The sequence below is a fragment of the Anser cygnoides genome, chromosome 12 (genome assembly GCF_040182565.1).
Source record: "Anser cygnoides isolate HZ-2024a breed goose chromosome 12, Taihu_goose_T2T_genome, whole genome shotgun sequence".
Lineage (NCBI taxonomy): Eukaryota > Metazoa > Chordata > Aves > Anseriformes > Anatidae > Anser > Anser cygnoides.
The window spans coordinates 343,572-350,288 of record NC_089884.1 but is presented as its reverse complement, the minus strand read 5'-3'; positions in this window follow the sequence as shown (position 1 = coordinate 350,288).

Sequence of the window (6,717 nt, the reverse complement as noted above, 5' to 3'; positions counted from 1 at the left end):
CTGACACGCTGGAGCAGTTGTAGAAGAAGGCAGGCATGAGAAGGGACAAGAGTACAGAGCAGACTGGGGAAAATATGTTTTACATTACCAGAAATTATGCTTTTTATTCAGACATTGCATGGCATGCATCAGTGTTGCCAAAACATGGCTGCAACACTGAATACTGCCTGCTGCTCTAATGTACAAGGGTTGTGAATAATTTCTGGCTTGCTGTGGTACTACAGTACCAGAACACCAGTGTTCTTAATTACAGATATTTAAGGTATATCCCTCCATTCCACCATGAAGACATTCCCTAGCACCATGGCTGCATGACAGCAGGTGCTTTGAGAAAGTCAGTTTAGGATTTACAGTACAAGAATGTGCACTTACTCTGACAGAGGGTGTACTTACAAGCACACCTGACCTGGAAGAGTGACATCTGAAGGGCTAGCCTCCTCCATCCCCAAGGCCCCAGCAGGCAGCATGCCTCCACCCTGAACAGAGGGCAGCATGTTGCTGTTTTCAGACTGCTAATCCCTTTGCATGTTTTGAAGATGATGCTGTTTCCTAGTGCATTTCATCTTGTGGCTGCACAGATCCCTTCTTCTGGATGGTGATCTTAAAGGCTGATGATGGGAAATCCCAGGAAGCTGGTCTCTGATCTAAGTCACACTGCTGGTGGAGGAAAGCACTCTGACACATGCAGGCATGGCACAGGGTGTTCCCTGCAGCTTGGCACATACTGAAGTCGATAGCCCTCAGCAGGAACTTGCATTCAATATTATACTGTCTAAGAGGCTTAAAATCAACTGTGACATTTCAGTATAGCTACAAAAATCTTGTTTTCAGTTTCTCCACTGGTAGCTTGCTTTAGAATGAGGCAGTGCAATTTGGTAATTGATTCTTGGAATCCAGCTAGTACATATGCACTGGGGTATTTGGAATCATGTCCTGTAATATGAAAAAGTCATTCATTTCATTCATTTGGAGGTCCCTTGTGGGCATGGTAACTGCCCAGACAAATTCCACATGAAGATGAGAAATGTGACAGAAATCAGGCAGAGGCCAGTTCTGTGTGCTGCAGAAACAACAATGCAGTTTTGCACTGACCAGGAATCCACTTTGCTCCATCTTGCTCTCTGCAGCTTATTGTAGGTTCTTATACCAGCTCCTGGCAGATACCAGTTGCTGCAGCAAAAAAACAGAACTCCAGATGACCAAAAGAGTAGCATGCTTGCACACTTCTGGTAAACTCACAGCCTGCTGGAAAACTACCAAATAGTTGCTGGTGTCAGAAGCAGGTAAGAGCTCAAAGCATCAAACGCTGCTGCAAATCAGTCTATGGGAGCCACCAGTGTTGGAGCTGGAATGGCTGCGGGGAGCTACTGCAGTTTCTTCATTGGTGCGTCTCTCTTTACACTGCATGCCTCCTCACTATTTTTAAGCATCATGGCTTGGTCTGACCTCCTCCAGAGGACAGAACTCAGGAGCCTGCTGACTGAGACAGCCTCATTCAATGCAGGTAAGTGGCTGCTGCGCAGCTCCAATGCCTGCGGCAAAACAAGGTGCCTCTGGGTTCCCCGCCTTCCCTCTGGGGAGCACCAGCAGACCAGCATGGTTTCTCCTGCTTTATGTCCCCCCGGGTATATGCAGCTCAAGGTGAGGCTGCCTCTCTGTTAAGTTACAGACAGGACCTTGTGGTTCCAGACTCCACAGGCTGAGGTGGGCTGAGCAGGAGCCTGCGTATCACAGACTTGGGAGCCGCTGACTTCCTGGCTGGAGGTCGCAGTGCCTTGCTTCCCTGAGACCCTCTGGAGTGGCTGAGCCCCCTGAGGCAGTCGCTGGGCAGCTTTGAATGCCGCTGGGAGCCTTAGCGCTCAGCAGACCAGGCCTGGGTGCCCGGTCCCAGGGCCTGCACCCACCACTTGTGCTGAGGGCAGAGGTATAATTGTTGTCGGCCCCAGCATCGGACTCCCCATGAGAACAAAGCAGAGGATTTAGTGCTGAAGTTGGCTGGCTGATGCCACGGCAAATTGTTTGCTGGGACATACACGCTTCCACTGCCATCGCAGCCAGCTCTGCCACTGCTAGGAGTGAGCTTTGTTTAAAAGCGGACTAGTCTGTGAAGGCTGACCTGTATCCTGGCATGGCAGCACACAGGTAGGGTCACCAGCACACCACTGCAATATTTTGGACTTTTTGGATACAGGTCCTTAGAAATGGACTAGAAATGGACTTAGAAATGGACTAAGGTCCGTTGTCTTTTCAAGGCCAGGCTGGGTGGGACCAGCCTTATCTAGTGGGTGGCATCCTTGTCCATGGCAGGGGGATTGGAGTTACATGATCGTTAAGGTCCCTTCCAACCCAAGCCACTCTATGATTCTACAAAATGGACAAGAAACATACTGAGACAGGTCATACTGTCAGGGTCATTCCTTGCAAATGATCCTGGAGCACTGAAGGGAAATACGAACAACTTACAACTTTGCAGTCAGCTGAAAGTCTGTCTAGCCTACTCTTGTCTCTGACTGTGGTCAAGAGCTATTATCTTGGGCAGTGTAAGAAGAGGGCATAGCTACTGCAGTACTGCTCTGCGAGCCTCCAACGATCTACAGCTTGGAGGCTTCGGAAGCAAAAATGAGGTCTTGTATTTAATCATTGTAAGGGGATTTTTTTTTTCTCTCATGACAGTATTTAATCTCTTTTTGAATGCATATGAACTTTGGAGACCCATCGGATCCTTTGCCAAGCAGTTTGACACAATATAGGGCATATAAAAATGCTATTTGTTTTGTAGTTGTTACCTGCTAATTTATGAGGTGCTGCTGGTTCTTATATGGAAGGGACAATAAGAACTCATGCTGCAGTCAACCTCTTTGTGCCAAACTTGATTTTATAATCCTCTGTCATACTTCCCTTCAGCCATCTCTTCTCCAGGCTAAAGAGACTTTATACTTTTTCCTCATATGGAAGATATTCTTTGTATTTGATCTCGCTTGTTGCTCTTCTCTGAAACCCTTCCAACTCTTATTTTTCTTGAGAGGCAGACCAGAACTGCATATGGTAATCACAATGCAGTTTCCACTATGGATCTATTCAGTGGCATAACTATGATCTGCTCTCCATTATTTTCATAATAATTCTTAACAGTAAGTTTGCCTTTGGATTGCTCCTGGGCACTGAGCAAACATTTCCACAGAACCATCTCTATCTGTCTATATCTGCTTTTATCTAGTGTAGCCCCAAGCCCTCACTCTTGAGGAAGGAGTAGAGCTACAGCACCTGGAGCTGCAAGTGAAACCTTGTAAGAAAGAAAGTGCAAATGCCCCAGAACTTTAGCAGGGTTAAGACCACCTGGCTGTGTCTGATGTCTTCAAGACCAGGGACAGCTGCTAAACATCTGAAAAACAAGAAATTATGAGTTAAGATCAGTTAAGCCTCACACCAGTGCAGCCCTCTCCTTTTCCAGGCGTCTGCTCTCAAGTACCAGCACCACCTGAGAGGCCATACAGCACTGTGGGTAGAGCACAGAAGCCTTCTCTTTGCCGAAACAAAGCTCACATTCAGGTCAAGCAGAAGAGCTAGGAACTGCCCACAATTGCCCTGCACTTGGACAGCGAGCGTCCCTAAACAAGCACCTGTTAAATGTGGTCACCCTTTCACTCCTGTTGCAAGGATTCCTTCTAAGATAGCACCTTCATTCCCCATACCAAGTACAAAGGCCACTGTTACGCAGGCCACGAGACTGCTCAAAGCCCCACACGGCACAAGGGCTGGCCTGTGCACTTCAACTGACGCAGACGGCATGACTCAGTGCTGAAGAGAGGTTGACTTAATTGCTCAAGAGCTCAGCTCGTTGGCTGTCACCAACCTTTCACCATTCAGCACAAGCACACCTAACCAATGAATGCAGATAAATGCTGAAGTCAAGTCACTATCAATGAACACAAATAATGGCATGTTCTCTTAGTGCTTCTTCGTGTTTTCTTTCTGTGGATTCACAGACTGATCAGGAAGGGATCAGGAGTCTGACCTTCTGTACGAGCAGTCAAGAAAATTTCACCATGTTACTGCTGCATTCAATAACTTGTTTGACAAAGGCAGCTTCAGAAGTGCATTCAGCTGGACTTGAAGACATCGAGATGGTAAATGCACTACTTCCTCCCTTGGCCGTCAATCCCTTTGTATCACTCTTACTGAATTTTTGTCTGATTAGGGCTAAAGAAAGTTTATGAAACTGTAGTACGTTCTCAACTTTGTTTCTCCTGGTTTTGATGTTTTATCTTTTCTGTATCTTAGAATACTCATTTCTTTTTTGGCCAGAATGAAGGCTAACCATAAGGAAAAGAAAGTCATGAGGATCCTCTTTCTGCCCATTTCTGCAATCCTATACCCACCTTCCCCTCTTTTTGTTTCAGGTTCTCCCTGTGGTCCCCAACCACAGGAGCCTTTTCTACTTACGCAGCTCCCTCTTTCTGTCTCTCCTCAACCCCATTTTCCCCTTATCTTTTCCTACCCGACGTTGCCATTGCTGCTGGTTCAGGAGGAAATTGACAAAGCTGGGCAGGGGCATTGGACTGCAAGGTATCAAGAGGCCCCTGCCAACTGCAGTGAGTCTGCTTCTGTGACACTGGGCCTGTCCCCACCAGGGAGCTGGAAAGACAGAGGCGGCAGAGGCCTGTGCACTCTCAGCGAAGCTCCCAGGCAGAATCTGCTGCCTTGTGCCAGGGGTGAGTAGCAGTAGCAGGTGTTTGGGCAATAGGAACATCCATGGTTGGCCACATGTGACTGGGACGGGTGGGTGCCCCCCGTGCACCACCAGCTGCCCAGACATCCCTCCCTGCCGGTTGTCAAGGGGCCTGGAGGGACGAAGGAGGCACGGAGCGCTTCTGTCTGCTCCAGGATTTGGCTTGGGCTCTTGGCAGGTACTGGAGATGCAGCAGGCCAGGTTCCCACCTATTTTTGCCACTGCAGCTGTTTCCTCCTAGTCTCTATTTTTATTTTTCCCTGCCCTGGAGGGGACCCTCTCCCAGGAGCTGCAATGTTTTTTTTTAATAAGTATTTTTCAAATAGCTGGCTGAGTCCCTGGAAAGGATAATGAGATCATTTTCATTGTAGAATGCAAAGCCATGCAAGACTCTCCTGTTTGTTATTTCTCCCCTGTAGACTCTGACCATGCTGCCGATAATTTATGTTTGTTGATATTCCTCACCAGCCAAACATACAGCGTGTGCCCTAGACAGTACCCAAACGCGATTAGACCCGAGGTGCCAGTTTCCTACGAACACAGAGAATTGGAAATTATCACTAGAAATGCAGAGCAATAACCTTTAAGGCTCATTAGAATTCTACAAGCGCAGCCCCCGTTCCTGTTTTCCCTTTCATGAACCCAGCCGGGTGCTGCAGAGGCTCCGCGTGCCGCCGGGCCGGGACCTCCTCCCCCCGCCGCCCGCCGGGCTCTGCGGCGCTTCCGCACCCCCGGGACGGGCAGCGCCCGGCCCGGGCGTCCCGCCGCGGCCTCGGGGCCCGAGCGCGTCCCCGGTGCCGGAGCCTCGCTGCCCAACGGCCGGGAACGCTCACGGAACCGCCGCCGCCGCGCCGCCGAGCGCTGCGGCAGCCCCTCCCCGGGCACCAGCCCCGCGGCCGCCTCCCGCCCTCCGTGGCCGCGGCGGGGCCGGCTCCTCCCGCCGGCCGCGGGCGGCGGCGCGGCCGCAGCGCCGGGCAAGGCCGGGCGGCGGCGCCGGGGGGGCCGCGGGGGCTCCGGAGAACAAAGGTTCCGCGGGGCCCTCCGCAGCGCCGCGCCCCGGCCGCCGCGGGGAGGAGCCGCCGCCATGTCGGGGCCGCGGTAGCGCGGGGCGAGGGCGACCCCTGCCGGGCGGCGCCGGTACCGACGGGGGGGCTGACCGCGCCCCGGCACAGCGCCCCGGCACAGCGCCCCCTGCCATGGACCCCCCCGGACCCCCCCCGGTCTCCCGTCACCCCGCGCCCCCCTGCCCCCGCCGCACGCTCGCACCCAGCCACCCCCACGTCCTCCTGCCCTGGTGTCCCCTGGGCCCTGCCGGCCCCCCCCGCCCTGCATCCCGCACGTCCGCGACTCCCCCAGCCTCCCCGCACCCGGCCTCCATCTGCTGGGCCTCGTCCTGCCCCGTTTCCTTAGAATTCCTCCTGCCCCATCCTCCCACCTGCCAGGCTCCATCTGCCCTGGCATCCCACCCCTCCTTGGGGTCAGTCTCTCTGTGCCCTGGGCCTCCCGCTCCCCTCAGTCCCCACCTGCCCCAGCCTCCAGCAGCCCTTGGGCATCGCACAACCCCGGTCTCGCTGCAGAACGCCCCCCTCTTGGGGTGCCTTGCCCTCTTGGCCTCCCCTTTGGGCCTCCCCGTTTGACCTCCTGCTCTCTTTCAGTCACTCCCTGCCTGTCTCACCTCCAGCTCACAGATGGGGTTACCACTTCCCTTCCAGCGCTGCATTCCTCTGGCCTCCCCATTCCCCTCCAGCCTCTCACTGTCTTCCAGTGTCCAACTCCTTTTTGGCTGCCCTTAAGCCCCTTAAGCCTTCCCATCTACCAGGATTCCCAAATCCCCTTTGGGGCTTCCTTGCCTTTTTGGCCTCCATATGCCCTCCAGCCAACCTTTCCCCTTTGGGGACATCCTTGCCATCTTTTTCAGGCCTTCCTTTTTTTTTTTTTTTTTTCCTCTCTCTGCCATGTGTCTTCTAACTCTTATTATGGACGGCTGC